General features: G+C 45.1%; 1 pseudogene; it reads right to left on the bottom strand.

The window, feature by feature from the left end:
* Positions 1–388: 388 nt before the first annotated feature.
* LOC101835634 lies at positions 389–27,812 on the bottom strand (annotated as a pseudogene).

A 27,812-nucleotide genomic window follows, 5' to 3' on the forward strand; every position in this document is an offset into this window, starting at 1 on the left:
AGTCCCATTGAGCCATACATTGTTGGGCACTCATTTCCAGTTATAAATTATAAGGTTTTTAACTAATCTTTTTTGTCCAAAAATTAATAACTGCTGAACCCAAATGAGAGACAAGGTAAGTCCTGTGTCTTTTTTGCTCACTAAAATATCCTTTTAGGTGTTCACATTTTTTATTCCAATTGTATAAAAACAAAATGTATTGAAATACCAAGAGAAGACTAGAAGGCAATGACAAAAACATTGACAGAGGTTCTCCTTAAGAAGTAAAAAAAATAGGGATGGTAGTAGTTTCTTTCCCCCTTTTTCTGTGATGAATATCTTAATTTTATAACCAGGAAAGAAAAGTTAGTGACTAACTCTGAGATTTTCTGTTGATATTTTGGACATCTTATAAAAATCCTTTTGTTGATATTCTACAAATGGTACCATCAATGATGTCCCAATACTCTCTTTTGTGGTGACAGTTTATATATCTTTTTGACTTCTGGGAGCTTTGTTGTTTCTGAAAGGTTTCTAAAGGCACCTGCTGGCCTTCCACTTGAGATATTAGGTGTTTCTGATGTTTGTTTCCATCCCTCTTCAGTGTAAGCAATTAGCACAAAACTGTCACTTTCTGAGATACCAAATGTCATCAAAGCCTCTGAAATCCTGTTATTTGGGAAGAGGTTGAAGATAATAACAGGAGGCAGAGTTCTTGTCTTCATTTTCCCCCCATTTTGTAGAGATGAATGACTTTGTTCACTGCTACAAGTATCTGAAATGGATTGACAACCACAGTAGGGTTTATCAAAGAACTATCCATAGATCCTCACATGACCTTTTCCCTCAAGTATCCCGCATTTTTTTACATATTTAAATAACAGAAAGGTCACCCTGCATTCAGGAAACAGGTCCAGCTGCTGTATAACTGCATTTCATAGGCAAGGAGGACTCTACTATGATCCAGTCCTGAGGAGGTCAGAAGAGGAGGATCAGAACTTCAAGGCTGGAGGAGGGGGGAAAGCATGGGTCTTTACAGGCTAGAAAATGCCACCGGTTCCCTGTCCATCTCAGAAGAATGCCTCACTAAAATATTTTATTAGGTTATTCTGATGGCAGGTGAGTTTAGCTGGTTGTTGTTTTACATCTATTTTTTATTCAAAAAAGTTATTTTCATATAATACGTTTTGATCATGTTTTCCCCTCTCCTACCTCCAGATCTGCCCCCACCTCTCTACCCACCCAGTCTTGCTATCTCTCCCTTTCTGTCTCTAAAACCCCACAAAACCTCAAAAATGAAAATAAATTAATTAAAAACAGTAAGAAAAAGATGCCAAAACAAAATAAAACAAAAAGCACCCCCCAAATAAGCCCCATGAAATCAATTCTGTGTTGACCTACTACGCCTGGAGTGTGGTTGATAAACCCAGTGACACTCCATTGGAGAAAACTGATTTCCCTCGTTTCAATAGGTGTCAACTGCAAATAGCTTCTTGGCAAGGGGTGGGACTTTGTTTCCACTTGCTCTCTCAGTGCAGGGACCTGGTTTACTTTGACCTGTGCAGGTCCTGTGCAGGTCCTGTGCATGCAACCATAGTCTTTGAGTTCATATGTGCGCCTGTACTGTTGTGTCTGTGAGTTCATACGTGCGTCTGTACTGTTGTGTCTGTAAGTTCATACATGCATCTGCACTGTTGTGTCTATGAGTGAGTCCACTGTTGTGTCTGTGAGTTCATACGTGTGTCTGCACTGTTGTGTCTGTGAGTGAGTTCATATGTGCATCTGTACTGTTGTATCTGTGGGTTCATACGTGCATCTGTACTGTTGTGTCTGTGAGTTCATACATGTGTCTACACTGTTGTGTCTGTGAGTTCATACGTGTGTCTGTACTGTTGTGTCTGTGAGTGAGTTCATATGTGGGTCTGTACTGTTGTGTCTGTGAGTTCATACGTGTGTCTGCACTGTTGTGTCTGTGAGTGAGTTCATATGTGGGTCTGTACTGTTGTGTCTGTGAGTTCATACGTGTGTCTGTACTGTTGTGTCTGTGAGTGAGTTCATACGTGCGTCTGTACTGTTGTGTCTGTGAGTTCATACATGTGTCTACACTGTTGTGTCTGTGAGTTCATACGTGTGTCTGTACTGTTGTGTCTGTGAGTGAGTTCATATGTGGGTCTGTACTGTTGTGTCTGTGAGTTCATACGTGTGTCTGCACTGTTGTGTCTGTGAGTGAGTTCATATGTGGGTCTGTACTGTTGTGTCTGTGAGTTCATACGTGTGTCTGTACTGTTGTGTCTGTGAGTGAGTTCATACGTGCGTCTGTACTGTTGTGTCTGTGAGTTCATACATGTGTCTACACTGTTGTGTCTGTGAGTTCATACGTGTGTCTGTACTGTTGTGTCTGTGAGTGAGTTCATATGTGGGTCTGTACTGTTGTGTCTGTGAGTTCATACGTGTGTCTGCACTGTTGTGTCTGTGAGTGAGTTCATATGTGGGTCTGTACTGTTGTGTCTGTGAGTTCATACGTGTGTCTGTACTGTTGTGTCTGTGAGTGAGTTCATACGTGCATCTGCACTGTTGTGTCTGGAAGGTACCGCTTCCTTGCGCTCACCCACTATCTCTGGCTCTCACACTCTTTCTGCCTACTCCTCCCCATAGGTCCCTGAGCCTCCAGTGGAGAGCTTAATGAAGACTTCACATTCGGGACTGAGTGCTCTAAATTCTCTCACACTTCGCATTGTTCAGTTGTGGGTTGCTGTGTTAATTCCCAAATACTGCACAAAGCAGCTTTTCTGACGTTTGAGTGAGTCACTAATTTATGATACAGCATAATATCATTAGGATTCATTTCATTGCTATATTCCTTTAGCAGAATAATGATAGTAGGTGACAGTGATGCTATCCTAGGCCGGTGACCTATGTAGTCTCAGGTTTATTGCCACTTTAGCAGTGTTAGGTGTGGGTTCCGTCGCAAGTGGCTGGTTACTACCACATTTGTGCCCCACTATTACACCAGTGTATCCCACAAGCAGGCCGCTGTTGCAGGTTTAAGGGTTTGCAGTTGGGCAATACCATGGATTAACCTTTCTCCTCTGGTAGGATGAGGAGTATCTGTCAGCATCGTGAATGCTAGTCAGTAGGGGTGAAGCTTCTAGTTGGGCACCAGCTTGACTTCTCAGTGTTTTATGTCATAAGTCAGTGTTGTGTTGAGTAGCAATAGGAACCTACTATTAGGTTATTGAAAGCAACTGATTGCCTGTGATGTTTAATGGGGCCTCAATGGAACCCTTTTGGCCTGTGACTCAACTCAAGATATAACCTGTTTGGTGGCATAAGATGCCTAATTGGGGCATTTCTCATCTCTTATATGATGACTCCACATACATTTGTTTCATATATGTATATATTTTGGGGGGCTTCCACAATAGCAGGTTTCCATGGTTTTTGAAAAGCCCTTTATTGTTAGCTTTTCCTCGCCATGTTTACTCTTTTACCCTCTCTCCAATTCCCTCCCCATTTAAATCCTCCCATTCTAGCTTCCACTTTGTCTCTTCATCTCCATATCAATATGTTGCATCTCCCCTTCCGTGGGAGACCCTCTACTTCCCCCTATGCCCATTACTAGGAACCAAACCTAACCTCTGTGGTTATTCGTATTGTAGCTCACATATCAAAAGCTTAAAAGCTAGCATCCAAATCAAAGAGAAAACATGCAATATTTGTCTTTTTGGGTCTGAGTTAGTTCTCTCAGAATGAAGAAGTCATGTGTCTCGACAGTAGCTGCCTAAGCAATACATAAACTAGTAAATCCACCAAGTGTTTATTCACATAACTGGCAGAACTCTATAGAATGTAGAAGTATACAAAGACCAACCACATCTAGGACCAGCACTCATCTGAGCTTCATTGAGACTTACTTTCCTCCGAGGCTCCATGGTATCAGGATCTTTCACACCTGGACTATAGGCTACATGAACTGGCGTCTCCATGACACTTATCTTGTGTATTTGGTTGGCTGGAAGTCTCATGCTAATGAGACAGCACACTGCTAGATTCTGAGGCGCCTCAGACTTAAGCACAGTTGATTCCTTTTGGCGATCCTTGATCACTGATGCTGCAAGATCAAAACCCAACTAATTAAAATCAATGTCCACCTTCCACTGAAGTCATTAGGGGCCCTCCCCTGAGGAAGTGGTTTTCTGAATTTGAAATCTGTGGGGAATACTTTTCCCTCCTCAGATCACGAGTGGGAAAATGTGGAGCCCAAGGTTCTTGTTTCTTTTCTGTGCCAAAGGAAATTGTTATCACTTGAATATTTTGTTTTCTCAGCCGTACAACCCACAGACGCCTGGCCTGAAGCATGCCTGCTGAAGACCCCTCTGTGCAGCAGTGTTGGAGACATGCTAATGTGCATGAAAGCTTCCCAGGAAACAGGCAATTTGTATGTTGAGTGCCTAGTGGTTTTGCTGAAGTTGTCCTGCAGATTAGTATGTGAGCATGCTCATGGTGTGCACGCGCGCGCACACACATACACGTGTGTGTGTGTGTGTGTGTGTGTGTGTGCGCGCGCGTGTATCTATCTCTGTCTGTCTGTCTGTGCGTGTATGTCTGAAATCGTTCAGGATTTTGAGTTTTAGGTGCATAGTTCTCAAGGATGAATCCACAAAGGAGTAGGAGCAAAGAGACACCAGGAAAGTTGGAGCCAGGTTTCTGGAGGTTCAGTGCTGGTGGGCCCTGGGGAGGAAGTAAGGTGCCATCAACCCTGCCGCAAACCCCTGCAAGGACAGACCCTAGTGTGTGTGTTTGGGCAGGTGCCATCAACCCTGCCGCAAACCCCTGCAAGGACAGACCCTAGTGTGTGTGTTTGGGCATATGTGAGTCTCAGATACTGAGACCCTATATCTCCTTGGTGTATTTAACGTGGCTGTAAAGGGCTGGAGAAGATAGGACTCATGAAGCCTGTGCGGAAGCAACCAGCCACTCCACCGTGATTTCCACATGATCAGAGCCAGTCAGGGGAGGGGCAGGAGCAGATGCCACTGTAATAGAAGGCCATGAGTATCAGTGGCTCTGCTCCCCGCACCCAGTCACTCTACTATCCCTGTTATATGACTGAGATCCAAGGGGAGGTCAAGCTCACTGAAACCGAGCTTCATCCACCTTGAAAGAATGGGGACCTAAAATAGAAAGCAGCGTTGAAATCTACAGACTAATAAATGGAATGCACCTCTCCTGCACCTGAGCCCTGGGAGCGAGGTGCACACTTTTCTGAGTCTTTCTAGAGAGTTCAGTGTTAGAGTCAGTCCCAGAAACAGAGAGATGGAAGTGAGCAAGAAGTAAGGGAGGAGGGTGGTCCCTGACACACTGCCAAGCTTCCAGATGACTAGTTGGGCATAGCTCCTCCCACACTCCCGGAAAGACAGTGGGACAGGATCAGGATGCAGGACATTCTTCCAGTACAGCAGCCTATGTCTGGGTGCCAGACAGCAAGTCACAGATGATCTGTAAAACTCAGGCTTGTTTTAGTAGCTGTGTGAGGACACGCTGGGGTTAGCTTGCCTACAGCTAACTGGAACACATGTGGTTCTGATGGGGAGGCTCTCTGGAAGGCACGTGGGTTAGGAGTTAAAGCATTTCCTCACCCAGGAGGAAGAGAAACTGTACAGACACCCATGTGGGTAAGTACAGGGGGTGATGGTTTTCACAACAAAAGGGGAAATAGCATGGTTCCCTGTCAACCGGCAGATGTGTGTGTTAATCTGGTAGTTAGCTTAATGGTATATACATTGAGCGAGCCCAGCTTCAGGTGAGATTGGGTCCCCGGCTGGGACCACCCGCCCATCACCCATCCCCCTCCATCTTCGGGGCCGCTCCCGGCTTCCAGAAGAGCCGCCCACACAGGAAAGAGATCAGCCCCTCCAAGACTCCAACCCAGCGAGCCCAGCTTCAGAAGAGCCGCCCACACAGGAAAGAGATCAGCCCCTCCAAGACCCCAACCCAGCGAGCCCAGCTTCAGGAAAGAGATCAGCCCCTCCAAGACCCCAACCCCAGCGAGGCCAGCTTCAGCTTCAGCTGCAGTAAGGAAGGAGACCAGTGGAAACAGAAAGCCCCCACCAGCACCCACTGGAAGAAGAGATGGGAAGAAGACAGAATAAGAGATCACTCAGCAATAGAAACACCAACACGACCCCACCAGAATCCAGGGATCCAACACCAGCAAGACCTGAAAAGCACTACATAGATGAAGAAGAGGAGACAGACCTTAAAAATTATTTCATGAAGATGATGGAGAGCCTCAAAGAAGAAACGAGGAAATCCCTTAAAGAAATAGAAGAAAAAACAAACAAAAAATCCATGAAATGGGGGAAAAATTCAAGAAATAAACAAATCTCTCAAAGAATCTAAAGAGCACCAAGAAAAAACAACCAAGAAAATTAAGGAAACAGCTCAAACAGTTGAAGGATTGAAAGCTGAAATAGAAACGATAAAGAAAACACAGAATGAAGGGATGCTGGAAATAGAAAAGCTCGGTAAATGGTCTGGAATTACAGATGCAAGCATCACCAATAGAATACAAGAGATAGAAGAGAGAATCTCAGGTGTTGAAGACTCATTAGAGGACATAGCATCGTCAACCAAAGAAAATCTCAAAACCAACAAATCCTTAACACAAAATATTCAGGAAATATGGGACACCGTGAAGAAGCCAAACCTGAGAATAATAGGTATAGAAGAAGGTGAAGAACTTCAACTTAAAGGTACAGAAAACATATTCAACAAAATCATAGAAGAAAACTTCCCTAACCTAAAGAAAGATATGCCTATGAAAGTACAAGAATCTTACAGAACACCAAATAGGCTTGACCAGAAAAAGAAGTCACCTTGCCATATAATAATCAAAACATCAAACCTACAGAGCAAAGAGAAAATATTAAGAGCAGCTAAAGAAAAAGGCCAAGTAACATATAAAGGCAGACCTATCCGAATTACACCTGACTTCTCAATGGAAACGATGAAAGCCAGAAGATCCTGGTCAGATGTCCTACAAACGCTAAGGGAACAAGGATGCCAGCCCAGACTACTATATCCAGCAAAGCTCTCAATTACCATAGATGGAGAAAACAAAATATTCCATGACAAAGCCAGATTTAAACAATACGTATCCATGAATCCAGCTCTACAGAAAATGCTAGAAGGAAAACCTAGAGCCAAGGAAGATAACTACATTCACAAAGACACAGGCAATATAGAATCATACTTTACAAAACACTAAAAGAAAAAGGGAGGAGAAACTACACAAAATAACTTCACTAACAATAAATCAAGCGCAAACAAGGATCACCAATCAATGGTCATTAACATCCCTCAATGTCAATGGCCTCAACTTACCTATAAAAAGACACAGACTAGCAGAATGGATACGGAGACAGAACCCTTCCTTCTGCTGCATACAAGAAACACATCTCAACACCAAAGACAGACGTTATCTCAGAGTAAAGGGCTGGGAAAAGATCTTCCAATCAAACGGCCCCAAGACACAAGCGGGCGTAGCAATCCTAATATCTAACAAATTAGGCTTCAAATTAAAAGCAATCAAAAGAGATGAAGAAGGGCACTTCATATTCATCAAAGGAAAAATACATCAAGACGAAGTCTCGATTTTAAATATCTACACCCCAAATACAAAGGCACCTACATTCGTGAAAGAAACATTACTAAAGCTCAAAATGCACATAAAATCTCACACACTAATAGTAGGAGACTTCAACACTCCGCTCTCACCGCTAGATAGGACCTCCAGACAGAAACTTAACAAAGAAACAAAAGAATTAATAGAAGTTATGACCCAACTGGGTTTAACAGACATCTATAGAACATTCCACCCAAATACAAAGGGATATACCTTCTTCTTGGCACCACATGGAACCTTCTCTAAAATTGACCACATAATAGGAAACATAGCAAATCTCCACAGATACAAAAAAATTGGAATAACCCCTGCATCTTATCAGACCACCATGCATTAACATTAGAATTCAACAATAACACAAATCGCAGAAACCCTACAAACTCATGGAGATTGAACAATGCACAATTGCACCATCCCTGGGTAAAGGAACAAATAAAAAAGAAATTAAAGACTTCCTCAATTTCAATGAGAATGAAGACACAACATACACAAACTTATGGGACACTTTGAAAGCAGTGCTGAGAGGAAAGTTTATAGCACTAAGTGCCCACATGAAAAAACTGGAGAACAGTCATACTAGAGAATTAATAGCACAGCTGAATGTTCTAGAACAAAAAGAAGCAAACTCCCCAGGAGGAGCAGACGCCAGGAAATAATCAAATTGAGGGCTGAAATCAATCAAGTAGAAACCAGGAAAACATTGAGAAGAATCAATGAAACAAAGAGTTGGTTCTTTGAGAAAATCAACAAAATAGACAAACCTCTGTCCAAACTAACCAAAAGACAGAGAGAGAACATGCTAATTAACAAAATCAGGGATGAGAAAGGGGACATAACAACGGACTCTGAGGAAATCAAGAGAATCATCAGGGCATACTTTGAAAATCTGTACTCCACAAAATTTGAAAATTTAAAGGAAATGGACAATTTCCTGGATAGATATCACTTGCCAAAACTAAATCAAGAACAGATAAATAATCTAAACAGACCTATAACCCCTAATGAAATAGAAGCAGTCATCAAAAGTCTCCCAAACAAAAAAAGCCCAGGCCCAGATGGCTTTAGTGCAGAATTCTACCAGAATTTCAAAGAAGAGCTCATTCCAATACTCGTCAAAGTATTCCACACTATAGAAGCAGGAGGCTCACTGCCAAACTCTTTCTACGAGGCTACAATTACCTTGATACCCAAGCCACACAAAGACACAACTAAGAAAGAGAACTATAGACCAATTTCCCTCATGAACATTGATGCAAAAATACTCAATAAAATACTTGCAAACCAGATTCAAGAACACATCAGAAAAATCATCCACCATGATCAAGTAGGCTTCATTCCAGGAATGCAGGGATGGTTCAACATTAGAAAATCTATCAATGTAATCCACCATATTAACAATCTGCGAAAGAAAAACCACATGATCATCTCACTAGATGCTGAAAAAGCCTTTGACAAAATCCAGCACCCCTTCATGATAAAGGTCCTAGAGAGATCAGGGATAACAGGAACGTACCTGAATATAATAAAAGCAATATACAGTAAACCAACAGCCAACATCAAACTAAATGGAGAGAAACTCAAAGCAATTCCTCTAAAATCAGGAACAAGACAAGGCTGTCCACTCTCTCCATATCTCTTCAATATTGTACTTGAAGTTCTAGCTACAGCAATAAGACAACAAAAGGAGATAAAGGGGATACAAATAGGAAAAGAAGAAGTCAAACTTTCATTATTTGCAGATGATATGATAGTTTACATAAGTGACCCAAAAAACTCCGCGAGGTTACTCCTAGAGCTGATAAACACCTTCAGCAATGTGGCAGGATACAAGGTAAACTCAAAAAATCAGTGGCCCTATTATATACAGATGATGAAGTGACTGAGAAAGAAATCAGAGAAACATCACCTTTTACAATAGCCAAAAACAGCATCAAACATCTGGGGATAATGTTAACCAAGGAAGTGAAAGAACTTTGTGTCTTTGAAGAAAGAAATCAAAGAAGATACCAGAAAATGGAAAGATCTCCCATGCTCTTGGATTGGTAGGATCAACATAATAAAAATGGCAATCTTGCCAAAAGCAGTCTATAGATTCAATGCAATCCCTATCAAAATTCCATCACAATTCTTCAAGGACCTGGAAAGAACATTAATCAACTTTATATGGAAAAACAAAAGGCCCAGGATAGCCAAAACATCCCTATACAATAAAGGAACTTCAGGAGGCATCACCATACCTGACTTCAAGCTCTATTATAGAGCTATAGTCCTGAAAACAGCTTGGTATTGGCACAAAAATAGGCAGGTAGACCAATGGAACCGAATCGAAAGCCCTAATTTTAACCCACACACCTATGAACACCTGATTTTTGACAAAGAAGCTAAAACTGTACAGTGGAAAAAGAAAGCATCTTCAACAAATGGTGCTGGCATAACTGGGTAGTGGTATGCAGAAGACTGCAGATAGATCCATGTTTATCGCCTTGTACAAAACTTAAGTCCAAATGGATCAAAGATCTCAACATACATCCAGCCACACTGAAACTTTTAGAAGAGAAAGTGGGAGATACTCTTCAACGAGTTGGTACAGGAGACCACTTCCTAAACATAACACCAGTGGCACAGGCACTGAGATCAACAATTAACAAATGGGACCTTCTGAAACTAAAAAGCTTCTGTAAGGCAAAGGACACAATCAAAAAGACAAAAAGGCAGGCCACAGAATGGGAAAAGATATTCACTAACCCTACATCTGACAGAGGGCTAATCTCCAAAATTTACAAAGAACTCAAGAAACAAGTCTCCAAAACACCAAAGGATCCACTTGAAAGGTGGGGTACAGAGCTAAATAGAGAATTCTCAGTAGAGGAGGCTAAAATGGCCAAGAGACACTTAAGAAAGTGCTCAACATCCTTAGCCATCAGGGAAATGCAAATCAAAACAACTCTGAGATACCATCTTACTCCTGTCAGAATGGCTAGAATCAAAAACACCGAAGACAATTTATGCTGGAGGGGATGTGGAGAGAGAGGAACACTCCTCCACTGCTGGTGGGAATGCCAACTCATACAGCCTCTTTGGAAATCAGTATGGAGATTCCTCAGGAAAATGGGAATTAATCTACCACTAGACCCAGCAATTCCACTCTTAGGCATTTATCCAAATGAGGCAGGTTCATACAACAAGGGCATCTGCTCCACTATGTTCATAGCAGCATTGTTTGTAATAGCCAGAACCTGGAAGCAACCTAGATGCCCCTCAACTGAAGAGTGGATAGAGAAAATGTGGTACATTTACACAATGGAGTATTACTCAGCAGAAAAAAACAATGGAATCTTGAAATTCACAGGGAAATGGATAGCACTGGAAGAAACCATCCTGAGTGAGGTAACCCAGTCGCAAAAAGACAAACATGGTATGTACTCACTCATATATGGATTTTAGATATGGATCAGGATAGTGCCAGTCTGCACTTCCACAGATAGAGAGTCTGGGAAACAGGAAAGAACCTAAAAGATATGCATATATGCATAGTACCCAAGAGAAGAGGATGGAGACAAGATCCTCTGAATGGATGGGGAACAGGGCGAGGGGAGGGTAGTGGGACCTGGGAAGAATAGAGGGGGTAAAGAGGAAGGGAGTTGGTCAGGGGGAACAGGAAGTTGAGGGGGTGGGGGTAGAATAGGGGGAAGAGGGAATCATAGGATCGAAGACAGATCAGGCACCAGAGTGACCTCGAGTGATCTAAAGGTATAACATCAATTGGCAAGCTAAGCAATAGTGGAAGGACCACCTCGAATGCCCATTCCTGATAATGAACTTGATGTCTATAACTATCCGGGAGCCTTCATCCTGGGACTGATGGAAGCAGAGGCAAACACACAACTAAGCACTGAACTGAACCCAAGGAACCCAGTGACAGAGAGAGAGGAATGATGAGCAAATTGGCAAAGAATGGGCTGGCAAAACCAGCAGAGGCAGCTGATCTGAACAGGGGAGTGCTCTTGGACCCCAGACCGACAGTGGGGAGGCCAGAATGGGACTGATCTGGACCCCCCCAAATGTGAGTGTCAGCGAGAAGGCCTGGACAACCTATGGGGCCCTGAGCTGTGGATCAGTGTCTATCCCTGGTATACAAACTGTCTTCATGTGCCTATAGCACAATGAGAGATGCTCTCTCAGCCTGGACTCTTAGGGGAGTGCCTGGACCCTACCAAGAGTAAAATGATAGACTCTAGACATCCCCTATGTGGAAGGATTTGGCAATAGGGTGGGAGTGAGGGTGGAAGGGGGGTGCGGGAGGAGGGGAGGGAGAGGGAACTGGGATTGACATGTAAAACAAGCTATTTAAAATTTAAAAAAAGGTATATACATTAATAGATGGGAAAGAATGATGTATACCACCAGATAAAAGTTTATCTTGAAAAAGTCATGAGGGGGGGAACGAGCCAGATGTTACTTAAACAGGGTGGTTGCTAATAGTGACAGTACGTACATGGTGAACTCTGATACTCAGATCACTCTTAGCCCGTGGAATGATGCCTCCCACAGTGGGGAGGTCTTCTCACTTTAATTAACCCAATAGAAACAGTCTCCTCTGTGAATGTCCAGAGGCCCACCTCCTGGATGAGTCTAGAGTTTATGAAACTGTCAATTGAGATGAAACATCACATTCACTGAGCCTAGAGTGTGCTGTTTCAGCTACACTGAGAGGCCAACAAATTGGATCAATCTACCTCTCTCTATCCCCCAGCACTGGGGGGCCTTTAATGCAGGTGTTGAGAGTCTAAACTCAGGTGTTTATGCTTTTACAGCAAACACTTTACTTACTAAGCCCTCCCCTTAGGCCAGAACCATGTTTTCTGTTTTGTTTTGTTTGCTTGTTTCTTCTTCTTTTGTAGTAATCCAGCAGATCTGAACAGTGACACATGTTGTGTATTGGGACTCATGGGGGAGGGGACCTAGAAGTAGAAAGACACTGTAGGAGGTGTCTGTAGGCACCAGGCTCAACTTGCTGAGTTTGTTCTTGCAGAATGGTAGATAGACACTGCATAGAACTATGCTATGATTTGTTAATTCAGAGGAAAAGGGGCATGTATGCAGGACTTCATTTACAGCTTATGACAGATTCATTTCTCTTCCCACTAAGAAACCTATCCAAGCAGCCAGATCATAACAAAAGAGTCACAGGCTGAGCTTGGGCCTGGAGCTGTGGACATGGGTTCTGTCCACACTAGGCAGTTGGGGGAGGCATCTGTCACTGGATTTCCACTGTTATTTGGTCTCTGAAGCAGAACTTGAATGTATATGTTTCCACATCTTCTTTATACATCTATAGATTTCTGAATGGCTAACTGCCAAAATTGTTAACCATTTTCTAAGTTACACTTACTGCTTGCTCATTATTTGTTTTAAAAAATGGAAAAAGCAAGCAGCAGCCCACTACCGGTTACAGTGCTGAGAATAAGTGACTGCTGAGTGCTCAGCCTACATGGGGGCATCTCTATCACTTCCTCCAAGTTCAAGGAACACTGCGGAAGAGGAGGTGGAAAGACTAGAAGGGGAGGATCAGCTGTGAAACATATTCTGGACATGCCATGGTTGCTGTGATTGTGCACACAGGGCAGCTGTGGCCACCTGCGTAAGACTTGCATGTACACACAGACACGGGAGTGGAGGTGGATAGTTACAAGGAAGAGGAGCCAGTAGGAGTGGAGAGAGGGCAATGGGAGAATGTAATCAAAACAAGGTGTATACAAGTATGAAGACGTCAAAAGTAAAAATTAATTGTAGCATATGAAAGAAATCTATATATGTCCCACGCAATGAATAAAATATTTTAGATTGCACAAAGTTCACTGTGGGCTGTTCTAACAATCACCATCTTTTCCTGTTTCCTGTCCTTTCTCCTTCTTTGTCTTTTTTTTTCTTAGTCCTCAAAGAAAATGACAGTTTTTATACTCAGGCTTTCTTCTATGTGTTTAATATCAAATCCACTGATTCTGGGGGCAAAACTCATCACACACCCTGGTGTAAAAGCAGACTTATATTGGTTTCAGGTACACAGGGATGTCAACCAGTGCCTACTAAAGCCTATGGAAGAAAAACAGTCAGCTGGGAGTTGAATTGCTTATAGACAAGTGCCAGTGTCATCATGTATCTTAAGGTTTCTATTGCTGTGAAGAGACATCATGACCATGACTCTTATAAAGGAAAATATTTAATTGGGGCAGCTTACATTTTCAGAGGTTTAGTCGATTATCTCTTGAAGCAACATGGCAGCATTCATGCAGACATGATGCTAGAGAAGGATCGAAGAGCTCCTTGACCTACAGGCAACAGGAAGTGGTCTGAGACACTAGGTGTGGCTTGAGCGATCCAGACTTCAACTTCACAGCTTTATGCAATGGCCTTTCTAGGATTCCATTCAGGGACTTTCCATAGTGGAGGAGGCAAATTCCATAAGCCCTTTCTTCAATCCTTAACTCTAATGCCAGAACCATGTGGTTGAAGCTGCCAAGTTCTGCTGCTTGCTGGGGCTGTAGTATGGACCCCTTATTCAATTACATCTTCACCAGCTTTCTGTTTTTGATGGTTTCCTTTACTGTCTAACCTTGGATGCCATTGAACTTGCTTTATAGACCAGGCTGGCCTCAAACTCAGAGATCCACCAGTGCTGTCATTAAAGGCGTGTGCCACCACATCTACCTCTAATCTTAACTCATTTTCACAAGTTGGAAACTTAGCTGGGTGGGATCTTGCCCTGAGGTCACCCCTTTCTTTATTCTGCTTCTTAATCTATGTATCTCCTTGAACGTAGGATTTAGCTCCATTGCTCTTCCTTATGCTCCCTTTCTCCTCAAATTCTACATTTTGTATTTTCCCTTTCTCAGCTTGCTCCTTTTCATTATATATCTCTGTAAGCATGAACACTAGTAACTACATGACAGAGTCTATACTAGGCTGGCAGATATGGTGCTGGAACTGAGAACAATATATCTTGACAGGAAACAGGAAGTAGTTTGAGACACTGGGTGTGACTTGAGCATATATGGAGTCTCAAAGCCCATCCCCACAGTGACACACTTCCTCCAACAAGGCTAATACTACTCCAACAAAGCCACACCTTCTAATGATGCCACTCACCATGAATTTATGGCAGCCAATTGCGTTCCAACAACCACATCATGTGAATAGGTTGCTCTCCTCACAGGGTGCAATCTAGGATGCTGTCACCAGGTGACCTTTTCCTTGACAGTTTAGCAGCAGTCACAGCTTCAGGCGGGCACAACCCAGACTGCTTGTACTGGACTGTGCTGCAGTGTGGCTGCATGTGCATGCAGCCCTCTCCCCTGCCCATTGCAGGGCTCTGCCCTGGACTCCAGTGGCAATGCCCTGCGCCTGCTCCACTCTAGAACAGCAGCAGGCATCATCACCACGACTGTGCCTGATGAATTTGCTGTGACTCTAGATTCGCACTTGAAGGCATCTAAGTGTCATCCACACCAGGAGCTTCAGGACGTTGTGCAAAACAAATGTCTCGAGATAAATCTGAAGGTAAAGATGTGCCTAATTTTACAGGAAACAGTATTTCTGATAATGTTTGAGCCCTGACAGAGGTACCTGGACTATTCAGCAAGGGCAAGAACAGCTGCTTCTTACAGATGTTGCACCACCCCAGCAGATGCCACGCTACCCACCCCACACACTTAACCACTCCCAGGAACAGACTCAGGATGAAATCAAACCACTCCTTCAGTTTGGAATTCCTGGCACAGGTGACTAGGGCATGGAGAGCAGTAGACTTGGCTAGCTAGATGGGTATGTACACCCATCTCTGTATGTGTGTGGGGGGTCATGAGACCTCCTTCTTTTCCTGGTCCACCCTTGGGCAAGGTACAGGGCACCATCTTGACCTGAACATCCTGGACTGGTAGAAACAATCAGCCACAATGTGTCTGACACCCCTCTCTTAAGTGAACATGTGGGAATTCAATGCTTTAAGCTTTCCTGTGTGTTTTCTTGATGGGGAGTGTCTGGAGTCCTATTTGGGTCTTTTCAGAGCTATGCAGAGCAACTGTCCAGTGATTTCTTGCTGACATAGAAGGAAAAACAACTCCCTAATTAGGACTTGTTCCATGTCCACAAGGATGGCTACATACTGATTTGGTCACAGTAAGGGTGGAACAGAAAGGGATCTTCTATTGTATATGCAGTTATTGCATCTGAGGATCTGGTCATGAAAAATATTCTTCAACACGGAAGAACAGCACCAGGGAATCGCCACTGGTTTTAGAACAGTCCCTTTGAGGTGCACTGTTTACATTGGTCTCTGTGACTATTCGTAGGTCAAATGGCAATGATGAAGTCACAGCCTCTGCTGCAGCGAGCACACAACTTCAGCTGCCTTCCCTGCAGGCCTCATTTCTATTGGTCTTTGCAACCACAGAACAGTCCATTCTGTACCCATGGCAGCGTTTGCTGCCAGGTAATTGGGTGACTGTTTCATTCTTATTGGGTACATGGTGACTTTTATTTCCAATATCCAGTCCTGTGCAATGGCCTGGCAGTTTCCTGCTCCAGCAGGCAGAATTACTAATCTCAGCTGATTCCACATTCATCCCCATCCTTCCACCAGAGCCTGGTTCCTGTCTTTTATTGCAATGCTTAGCAGACTAAACTCTCCCCTCGTCCCTTAGGGATGGTCACCCGGCTGAGGTTTTTACCTCTAATTTTTGTGAGGGCCCCAGGATCTATTGCTTTGGAGAGACTGGAGTTGTATTCAATTTCTGATAGTGTTAAATTGCATCTCTCCAAAATATGTCCAAGCCTTAGTTCTCTATTATGAATGATTCTTCATTAGGAAGTAGGGTCGTTCATTACAGGTGCAATTAAGATGGGTCATCCAGAGAGTTTGGCTTTTACATCTGTGTCATCGGCAGTGTGTGTGTGTGTGTGTGTGTGTGTGTGTGTGTGTGTGTGTGTGTGTTATATCTATAAAGTCTAGGAGACAGATAGAAGTGAAACTGGGAGACAAAGGGGAATACTAGGAGGGCTGAGAGATGAGAAGGAGGAGGGGAGAAGCAGCAAGATCAGGCCACCTGCCTGGGAAGATGTCAGAAGACTGCAGGACCAGAGGACAGGGAGGCAGGAGAAGTCTGGCAACGACCATTGGTGCCTCTTTCTCTCCCACTTAAGAAGATGACTGCCCAGCCAGCCAGAGAGCTCCATCTAAGTGGATCCTCCAGGGAGGACAACATACAGGCAGTCTGTTTGAGGACCTAGTAGAGTGACAACTGACTGTGCCTCTGCAACTCCAACCAGGTAGGGGGTCTGAAGTACCAATCGGTAATCTGAAACTCTTGGTCTGGGGGATAGGATGAGTCACTGGAGCTGTCATTAGGAGCTTGCAGAGCTAAACACTAGGAAAAGTCTCCACGTGTGTGTGTGTGTGTGTGTGTGTGTGTGTGTGTGTGTGTGTTCCTGAATGAAAGTAAGAAGGAAGCATAATAATTTTTTGTGGTTCTTCAAGTCAGGATGCCATCCACCCCGAGAAGTTTCCCAGTGCCCAGTTTGCACTGACCAGATCACACAGCAGCCATCACCAACTTCCCTTGGGCTAGTCAGGTGAAGAGCCTAGCCACCCTTCCCCCTTCTCAGCAATGCCATCTCCGTTGGTTAAAAATAGGAAAGAAAGGAGATGTCCTTCTCTTGACTCCATTGCTATGCCATTTACTGTCCTAGGTCCTGCCTACTGCTGTGTCTCCACAGGATTCTCAGGTCCTGATTATCTACCTGCATCTCATACTTTCCACCATCCAACCTACACCCACCCTCCTCCCCACCCCAGCTTCCTATCCATCCCACCTTCACCCTACCTCTCCTCCATCCCACCTCCATCCCACCCTCCTCTCCACCCCACATTCCCATCCACCCCACACACATCCCAAACCTCCCCACCTTTCCACCTGCATCCCATGCCCCCAGCATCCCCGCCTGCCTTCTTCCTTGTCTGAAGTGCCGTCTGTCTGTCTTTCTACCCTGAGTTGGAAAGTTGGAAATGCAGCTATGGATGAAAGGCTCCGAGCCTGAGCCAAGGCTGCTCCCAGCCAGATGTGTAACTTGAGTTGGCTAGCTATGAGGTGACCCTTCACAGGATGTACTTGGTGGGAAGGATAATGGACTTTTGGGGGAATTAAATTTATATAAGGCTGCTTGTATACCAAGTACTTTAGAACCAACATAGTATATTGTACACATAGTGTTTGTAGACTGATTATTGACAGTCGTGGGTTCTTTTGCTTTTAAAGTATAGGGATAATGATGCTTGCTTTTCAGTTATGTAAACAAACTGAACTGTAAGGACTCAGGCATTATACTGGCCTGCCCATGTCACCCGGCAGAATGCACTCAGGCAGTACCCTGGTCAGCCCAGGGTTCCATGACTACTAGTCTGCACGCAGGTGCAAAGGACCCCTTTAAAAGAAAGACCCCCACCCGCTTACAGTCTCTCCCTTGGTTCTCCTGGGGGCAGACAGGACTTTTCCTGTCTCCCTCTTCTCTTCTGTCCTCTCTCTGTGTCTCTTTTCTCTCCCCTCATTCCCTTTCTAATAAAACTTCTCATTAAGCTCTGTCTGCCTAGCATGTTTGTCCCCTGCCTTGGTCACCCTCACCTGCTGTGGAGTCTGCCAAGTGTGTGCCCCTCCATGCTTCTTGTCAGAAAAGTAAAGAGAAAATACAGAGAACAAAGATTCTCCTTCATTCATTTTGGGGTCATCACTCTGCAGCTAGTTTAGGCTGGGCCTGGTCTCATGTAGGAGCCCAGTGCATACACAGCTCAGGTCTTGCCACACAGGAGAGGACCCAGGGGGAGGTGAAGCAAACTTGATGAAAAAAACAAAAAAGACAGGGGCAGAACTCAAGTTGAAGTTAAACAGTCTATCTGTGCTGTGGTTTGGAGATGAAAAGCCAGTAGAAGTTATTATTGTCGCTATCGTGAATAATGAATGAGCTCCGGAGGCCAAGCAAAGCTTCTCCACAGCAGAGCCCAAGGTCCCTTGCCTTCAGGTGCAATGGTCTGTGGCCTGTTCCTGTGGTTTACTTGCAGTGCATTCCTGTCCCTTGTTCCAGTGGAAAGTGAGGCCAGAGGCAGCATAGAGAGTCAGAGGTGCCCCCAGCAGGCTGGGTGTGTCCCATTGCGGGTCATTTTAAAAACCTCCCTTGGAAAACATTCTCCATTTTGTTGGGCTCCTGTCCTTGATACAAGAGCTGGAGACAATAGAAAGATCTGGAAGGTAGACAAAGTGGCTTCTCCCCAGGAACTCAGATGGAGCTCATGGGGGCAGGAGAGGTGTTTGCTAACCACAGTCTCAGCAAAGACAGAGGTGGCTCAGAGTCCCAGGACCAGATTTTGAGTGACTCACAAGCAGTATTTCTGCCTCTGGATAGAAAGTCCCTACAGTTTCTAGAAGGTGGTCAGTGGTGCTGGTTATGTTGTGGTTTATGACAGAGGACTGTGGTCATTGAGAAGAACTGGTGATGGAGAGTTCCTAACAGGGAGTTTGGGGTGGCTGTGCTGTCTTCCCTTTGGGAGGCCTTCAGACGCTGAGTTCTGGAAGAACCAATCCATCCAGCCTCTTCCTTGAAGGGTCCTGTGGATCCCAGCTGAACCAGAGTGCTTTGCTCTCAGCATTCATCCATGAGACCTGTCTTTTCAGGGATGCTTATTCATTCCTAATGGAATTGGGGTGTGGGGCTGGTAAAAATCACCTGTGGGGACCACTGTTGCCTCATGGTGACACCGTGACTTGGCACTGTCCCTGCAACCATCCTAGTACAAGGGTATCCAGCTGTTGAGACTGCACACATCCTCCAGTCACAGAGTTCTGGGAATAGAGAACCATGGGAACAGGTGAGGGTCTTGTTTTTCTGGATGCTAATTCTCTGTGGCTCTTTCTCTCCCCTATTGTAAAGCATGTGAAGACCTCTGGTTCCTAAGTTCCCCGAATGCTTGGCTGGCTTGTCTTGCCTTTCTTTTGATCCAGCCAAGAGGAAGAGTGAGAGTCCCACCTGGGCCAGTTTTGCTTTTGGTGAAAACCAATTCATCGGTGTGTGCACTGAGGTGTGCCTGAGTCCTGTGAGGCCTGCTGGATTCCTAATTCAAGATGGGTAGGATTTGGAGAGCCACAGATGTGGGAGCCAAGAGGATGATAAGAAGCTCTTCTCAGAGCTGTGGAGCTGCCAAATATGGACATCACAACCACCCAAAACTCCATAGGAAAGCAGGGAGTGTGATCCTTCCTTAGGGTGTGATCCTTCCTTAGAGTGTGATCCTTATGGTGTGATCCTTCCTTAGAGTGTGATCCTCCTTAGAGTGTGATCCTTAGTGTGTGATCCTTCCTTAGAGTGTGATCCTTAGTGTGTGATCCTTCCTTAGAGTGTGATCCTTATGGTGTGATCCTTCCTTAGAGTGTGATCCTCCTTAGAGTGTGATCCTTAGTGTGTGATCCTTCCTTAGAGTGTGATCCTTAGTGTGTGATCCTTCCTTAGAGTGTGATCCTTCCTTAGAGTGTGATCCTTATGGTGTGATCCTTCCTTAGAGTGTGATCCTTCCTTAGAGTGTGATCCTCCCTTAGTGTGGTATGTAGCTTGGAGCACTTCTCAAACCTGTGGCTCTGGACCAAAAACAAACACATGAAGAAGGGGCTGGAAGGAGCTGGGACAACAGAAACAGGTGACCGGATGCCCCTAACTGACACCACAATGGAAATGAGTCTATGAATCAACAACTCTATCCTATAATCACCCCCCCAACAAGGGGGCAGTGAGGATGTTCATGTTTCCCAGACATGGAAACGAAGGCAAAGATGATTACTTAACAGCTTTTTGTCCCTTCGTTTGCAAATGGTTCAGCCTTCACAACACCTTGCTTCCAACTCCTTGGGATGGGTGTTCAGCAATGAGGAGCTGAGCCATGTCTAGCCAGTTAATGGGTCCCCACACTGGACCAGCCTGAGGTTCCCTCTCTACAGCAAGGATGCTGAGGACTGAGGGAGGCTGCAGACATGCCCCTCTCTGCAGCTCAGCTCATCATGCTTCTGAGGGAACACACTAAGCTTTAGCCAGGCACACCTGAGGCAAACAGTACACCCACCCAGCAGACTCAGATGGCCATTGTCTGCAGGGAAGGCTCTGTGCTCCTGAATAAGACCATCTGATAAGAGCTTAATGCAATGCTCCTGGGTTTTAAGGGGTGCCTAGTAAAGTATCACTGGGCCACAGCTGTTCCCCAGGGCACAGGTCCCCTGGGCACAGTGGTAAAACAGAGCTCTGAGCTGCACAACTCTGTTGGGATCTTGCTTCTGCTGTGTGGTTTTAGTAAACTCATCAATCTGGAAGCGTGAGGCTTCTTTTCCTTAACATAGGAACAGTGAAATCCAGCTCCTGTGTTGCTGACGGTGAAGTGAAGTAATATCCAAAGCACCCAGCATGCCACTTCGTGCTTAGTAGGTCCTTCATAAGTGCTATCTGCCATCCTTAATTGTCATTTTAATTTTTATTAATAAAAGCCCACCTTTTAAATAAAGGTCTTTTTAATCTCGTTCAGTCACCATGGAGACGTTTAGAACCGGGCTCAGTGACTTACATGGGCTACTTGGAATTGCCCGTGCCCTCCTAGCCCAGGTACTTGGCTTCAGTTGGTGAATGAAGTCAGAATTAATAAGAACTGGCAGCACTTTCTTCCTCTGAGTATTAGCAGTTTTGAGAAAATGGCTGAACTGTTCTTGCATTTACTAATTAGATGGGCCACACTCATCTATATTCCAAGGTGCTCCAGCTCCTCTCTCTGTAATGAAGATAATAGCATGTGGGGGATCGAGACCCGAAGGCATGATTGAGAGGCCCACTGCGAAGCTACTTGGCCAAGCAGGGCCGCATCCGGGGAAGGCACCGCTCCTCACTCCTCCACCTTCTGGTGATTAGCACCTGATTTATCCCTTCACCTTCCCATTTCCAGCCTGATAGATCTGCTGCTTATTACCTTCAGCTACTTCTCCTGCCAGCTGGGTTCACAATGGTGCCTCAGCATGGGGCCTTCAGTCTGATAGGGGTAGTTTAAAAGCATGTCTGTCTCCTGGACTCCTAAGGGCAGGTACAGTCCACTGACTAGCAGTTAGGTCCACTGATCAGCGTTATTGGTTAGTACAACAAAAACCATCCATCGTGAGGAGCGTGATACTCAAATTCCAGTGTCTTGACTCGGGGAAATTGCTCATTGCTTATGTAAACTTGCAAGGCTGTGCCCCTGGGTGTGGAGGCTGGGCTTCCTGTGGAGTCCAGAGATGATGTCTCGTCTTCTTAATTTCTGAGGTTTTGTAGAGGCTCACATGCCAGTCTGCAGGCAGTGATAAAAGCTGAGAGAATATATACACACTGCCATGCACCACTGCTCCTCAGCAGGGACCCACAGGCATAGCCACCTCCCAGCAACGACACACTCAGCAGAAGGAGCACATTTTGGTGACACCTAGTCTGTCTCCAGGTTAATGATCTTCAAAGTGAGAGACTATGTATCTCAGAACCACCTTCTTTTTCTTCTCACCTGTAGTGCCCCCACTGCAGAGGCCTCTGTTACTGGATTCCACTCCCCGTTCAGGTCTCATTTCAGATGCATCCTCAGATGGCCTCGCCTCATCCACCACTACTCTGTAATGCATAGTCTCAGAGCATTTTACGTCACTATTCAGATTATGTCAGTTGTCTTTTATTCTTGATATATTATCTTTCTCTCTGAATGGTTTAAATTCTCTTAGGACATTCTAAAATACCAAAATATTGTTTTGTCCACAGTAATCATGTGATAAATATTTATTGCAGATGAGAGAGGCTACGTTTGAGTGGATGGGGCAGCTAAGTGGATGAGTGGAAGAGTAGACAAGTAGCTATGTGATTGGATAGGAAGATGGATAGATGGATGGGTGGATGGATGGATGGATGAATAGATGAGTGGGTAAGCAATTAGACAGTCATATAGAAATGAGGTCATATAGGTGAATATGTGGGTGTATAGAAGAGTAAATGGAGACATGGGCGGAAGTGTAGAAGGACAGGCGGTGGATGGGTGGGTGAACAGAAGGGTGGCCGGTTGGTTGGCTGACTGGGCAGGTGTATAATTGGGTACGTAAGTGGATGGATAGAAAAGATGGAGAATGGGTGAGTGAATGGGTGCATGGAAGAGGGTAGGTAGAGTGATAGGTGAGTTGACATATGGATGAGTGGGTGGGTGAGCGGAAGGGCGGGAGGGTGGAGGGATAGATCACAGATATTGCTATCTGACATATGAGGTAAGTGTTAGCTTTGTGTCAAGAACGGCAGAATGTAGACATTTCTGTCCTTGGCCCTCAGGATTTCTGACATGAGGGAGGAAGGAAATATCAGCTACATGTATCCTCTGATTTGAACTCTCTCTTTCACCTGACTGTCACACTGCTTACCAAATTAGAACTCAATGTCATGAGAGGTCTATCAGGGATTTGCATTTTCTTGGTTAAGTTATAACACAAATCAGAAGGAAATTGCATTAATAACAATTTGATCTTTTGATTAGCATTTCATTTTGCATGGCTGGGAACAAGCACAGGGCTTCCAGCATGGTGAGCAAGCACTTGACTGAAACAGCTATCTTCATTAGTATTCCTCTAATTCCACCTCAGTGTGATGTGTCTAGAACAGAGCTCTGCTGAGAGGCACTGTGGTTGCAATGTGGAAGGCGAGAAGTCTTAGAACTTGGATCATGTCCAACTGTTGAGAAAGCACTGTTGATGGTCAGAGATGGAGACAGCTGTGGGTGGCTGAGGGATGGATGGAGGGATCAAGACCCCAGCTGTGTCTGATGTTTTATGACCCCAGCTAAACCAAACTCAGCTGCACCTCATTTCCTAGTCTTCAGCCCAAGAGGTATTGACTGGTTAGCCCACCTCTTCTTCTTTTCTAGTGACAGGGTTTCTCTGCAACTTTGGAGTCTGTACTAAAACTCTCTCTGTGGATCAGGCTGGCTTTGAACTCACAGAGATACGGCCTGCCTCTGCCTCCCAAGTGCTGGGATTCAAGGAGTGTGCCACCACTGACTGGCTCCCCTGTACTTTTTAATATTTGTGAGACAGGAAAGAAGGTACAGAGAGAAATGGAAGCAAGATTTTGTTTTTATTTCCTTTTTCATCTTTGAAAATTTTCATCTTTGGAAATTTCATACATGTATGCAATATATCTTAGTCATACCCTCCCAACCTCTGGTACCCTCCCAACCTCTGGTCCCTCTAACGCTTCTCTCTCCCAATTAATATCTTATTTTTCTCTTTGTTTTTATAAACCACTTGATGCTGCCCAAGTGTAAGGTCATCCACTTGGGGTATGAGCCGTCCTCAGATGGCCATCCCTTAAAAAAAAAGTGACCTTCCCTCCCGCAGCAACCATTAACTGCTAATATCTTCTCAGCTAGGGGTGGGGCATCAGAAGTCCCTGTTCTGTCTATGCTGGAACTTTAAGCTCCTTTGAGCTTGTGTAGGTCTTTTGTGTGTAACTGCAGCTGCTGTGAGTTCCCGAGTACAAGAGCTACGTCATGGCTAGAGGCCAGCATTTCATAGCGCTCCTTTCCCACCCTCTAGTTCTTTCATTCTTTCATCCCCATTTTCCAAGATGTTCTATGAGCCCTGAGCGGAGGGTGATATAGATGTCTCACCTGATGCTTATTCTCAGCACTTTGAACAGGAGAAAGTCTCTGCATTAGTCACTACACATTGCAACAAGAAGCTTCTCCAACTAAAGTTGTGAATAGCACAGTTCTACAAATACAAATGTTTAAAATGCAATTTGACAACATAACCATTTAGTAAAACAATATCAATAGGTTCTCCCGTGAGCCAATGACTTCCTGAGCCATGGGTTTTGGTCATATGTATAGTATCAGGCTTGAAGAGCTGGCCTCAAGTCTAATCATGGGAGTGTTTGGTCACCCTATAACAATCCTGCCACTATTGCACTGGTAGACACATTTTGTAGGGGAGATTGGTATTGCAGAATGCAGGATCCAGCACTGAATAAGATCATTGATGCCTTTTCTTCCTCAGCAGCCTACATAGCAACTCCCAGCACCATGAAAGCTAACTAGCAGGGAGGGAACTTCAAGGTCAGTCCAAGTTTAATTTCTCCATGCTGAAGTGTGTCTTCAGCAAGAAGATCTTGCATGGTGGAAATCCAAGAGCAATGACAACAGTAGCTTGTATTATTTGGGGTGCCTTTGGGAGGCACAGGGAGGTAACCTGTGCCTGGCAGTGAGATTTTTATTTAACAACCTATGGTGCTAAATGAATGTAGCAATGCGTGTCTAAACTGAAAAGAGATGCCTCATACCTATTTGGATGGGTATTACCCAAAGTCAGAAAATAGAAACTATTGACATGTGTGTGAAAAACTGAAAAACCAAATGTTAATTCCTCAAAAATTAGACATAGAAAAACCATGGTCTAGTGTCTGCTCTTCATAGTGCATATCCAGAAGAGAAAACAAGGTCTTCAACAGATGCTTGTGTGGCCATGTGATATCATAATAGCAGGACTCACAATAGCCAAAAGGGGGACACAACCTGGGGTCAGTCAGTGAGTGAGTACAGGGAAAATGTGCTATTCAAGACTGCAGCCCAGAAGGGAGAGAAAAATCTGCAACATTGATGAACCGTGAGGATACAGTGCTATGTAAAAGAAGCCAGTCATAAAGATGATTGCAGGATTCCACTCCCAGGATAGTCTTGAACTCACTGTGTCCTTGAGGACCTTGAACTCCTGGATTTCTTACCTCCACCTCCCAAGTGCTGATGTTGCAGGCATGAGTCACCATTCCAGTTTGTAAGGGACACCTAGGGTGTTCAGATGCATAGGTATGGGGTACTGGATGATCAGAGGCTAAACTTGGAAGGGCGTATGTGTGAGTTGTTGCCTCGAGGGCACAGAGCTCGAGAAGGGCAGTCAATGCCGCCTCCCATGTGTGAATTTACAAATGGTTGATATTGGGTCTGGGGCTCAGAGGTTGAGCACTACTGTGTTCCATCCCCAGTGCCACAGAAAGGTACATATAGCTAAGAAAGATCAATGGCTTCCTGATTTTTTAAAACATCAAATGTTCAGAAATCTTACAAAACACAGAAAGATGAAAAAGAAAGAGCACACACACACACACACAAGCACACACATACAATTCAAACATTGAGAACAAATTTGAAATAGTGTGTCCTGTAGCATAATAACTTTCTATTAAGGCATAACACAAACACTCACACACACACACACACACACACACACTCTATACACTCACATTGTTTTACATGGCATGTTTTTATCATGTTTTGTTTTTGTTTTGCTCTGTGTCTGGCAGAAGTTTTTCCTTGTTTCATCAAAATCACTTTTATGATTTTGAATGTTTTGTATGAAGTGCATTTTTTATAGTAAGCATTTTCTCTTTGGAAAAGTTAGAAAGTTGGTTTTAAATTAAAGTGAAAACCATCAGAGAAGAAGATGAAAATTACATCACACTGTATTTGGCCATCAGCACTTCCTTAAGGATTGTGCTTGCTTGTGCACGTGATCATACTGCCATTCTATTGTATGGTTTCACTCTTTCTCACTTACCGTGTAGCCACTATTCAGAAACACAAACACAGAAACCAAGCTTATTGGGTGTCCTGGAGACTTGTGCTTTCCTGGCATACTGAAGGCGAGGCGGCGACAAGGCCCTGGAAGAGGGAAACTGTTGGAGACTCAGCAGCACGCAGGAGGTTTCAAGGGCAAGACTCACAGTGAACAGGTGGGTGTGTGTGTGGGCAGATGGGGAGAGGGCACATGGGTGGGTGTGTAGATGGATGGAGAGATGCATGGGTGGGTGAGCGGGGGACAGATATGTGGGTGGACGGGTGGAGGGATAGATACATGGGTGTGTAGGCGGGTGGTTGGGCGGGTAGGTGGGTGGGTAGGTGGGGGTGGTTGGGTAGATTGTTGGGTGGGTGAATAGGTAGATAGGTGGGTGGATGAATATGCAGAGGGCTAGAAAATTAATGAAGACAAGAGAGAACTGATTATAACAGGTCCCCGTACCCACCACCACCAGCACCACCACCACCACCGCTGTGCCGAGGTGGCTTCTCTTTGGAAGCCTTTGTGCCTTCTGTTCCGGGAACTCTAGGAGGATGCTGCATATGTGTGGGCCCATTGGCAGCCCAAGAAGCTGCCCCTTGCCCAGGAACTCCCACCTCCCAGGGCCTGTTGCCTCATCCCAGCTGGAGTTTCCCCTTCAGCACTCCCTGCCTCTGGGCCTCACTCAGGCAGGGGAATCCCAGCATGCCAGGGCCTTTGAAGTGGGAGCCCCACTGGGCCTGCAGGCTCCCTGCCTTCAAAGGGGCTCAGAATGAGCTGTAGCCACATAGGTAGTGGCAGGGTGGGGGGCAGAGGACCGGCTCCCAGCATTCTCCCTTGAAGTCAGGGAGCTACAGATGAGTATAGAGGCATCTAGCCTCATCCTTGCCCACAGCCTGCTGGTCCTCACTTCTCAGAGCCAGTAGATCTCCATGCATCCAACCATCCAACCTTCCATCCACTAAAGCTCAGCTGGATGCCCTTGCTGAAGTAGGCTCTGGGCGGGGGCTTTGTCACACTGAACTTCTGTCTTCATTCCCCATCCGCAGCTCTGTTCCAGGATTTTCTCACTGTCTCCAGGGAACATAGCACTCGCTCCTCTTACTCTTTCCCTCCAGACTCAGCTCAAATGCAGTCTCTTAGGAAGCCATTTGCTCAGTCTCACAGGCCTCAGTACTTCAGGAGCTGGGACCGCGGCAGCCTGGCCTCAGTGATGTCGGCGGCCAGCTGGAGCAGGAGAAACGCCTGATCTTAACTTCAGTTTCCTGCTGCAAACAGTGACAACTCCTTCAGAACACCCGGGAGAAGGGAGAGCCCAGTGAGGAGGGTACGGTATAGACCTGTCTTGCACACTATCAGCAACACCGGGAGTCCCCGCGGACAGGGGGAGTCGCACTCTGCTGTTGGGCAGCGAACACGGCCGTGGAGATGTCCATAATCTCCCGGCCGGTCCAGAGTCTCCCCAT

Source organism: Mesocricetus auratus, unplaced genomic scaffold, assembly GCF_017639785.1.
Source record: "Mesocricetus auratus isolate SY011 unplaced genomic scaffold, BCM_Maur_2.0 Super-Scaffold_100676, whole genome shotgun sequence".
Classification (NCBI taxonomy): domain Eukaryota; kingdom Metazoa; phylum Chordata; class Mammalia; order Rodentia; family Cricetidae; genus Mesocricetus; species Mesocricetus auratus.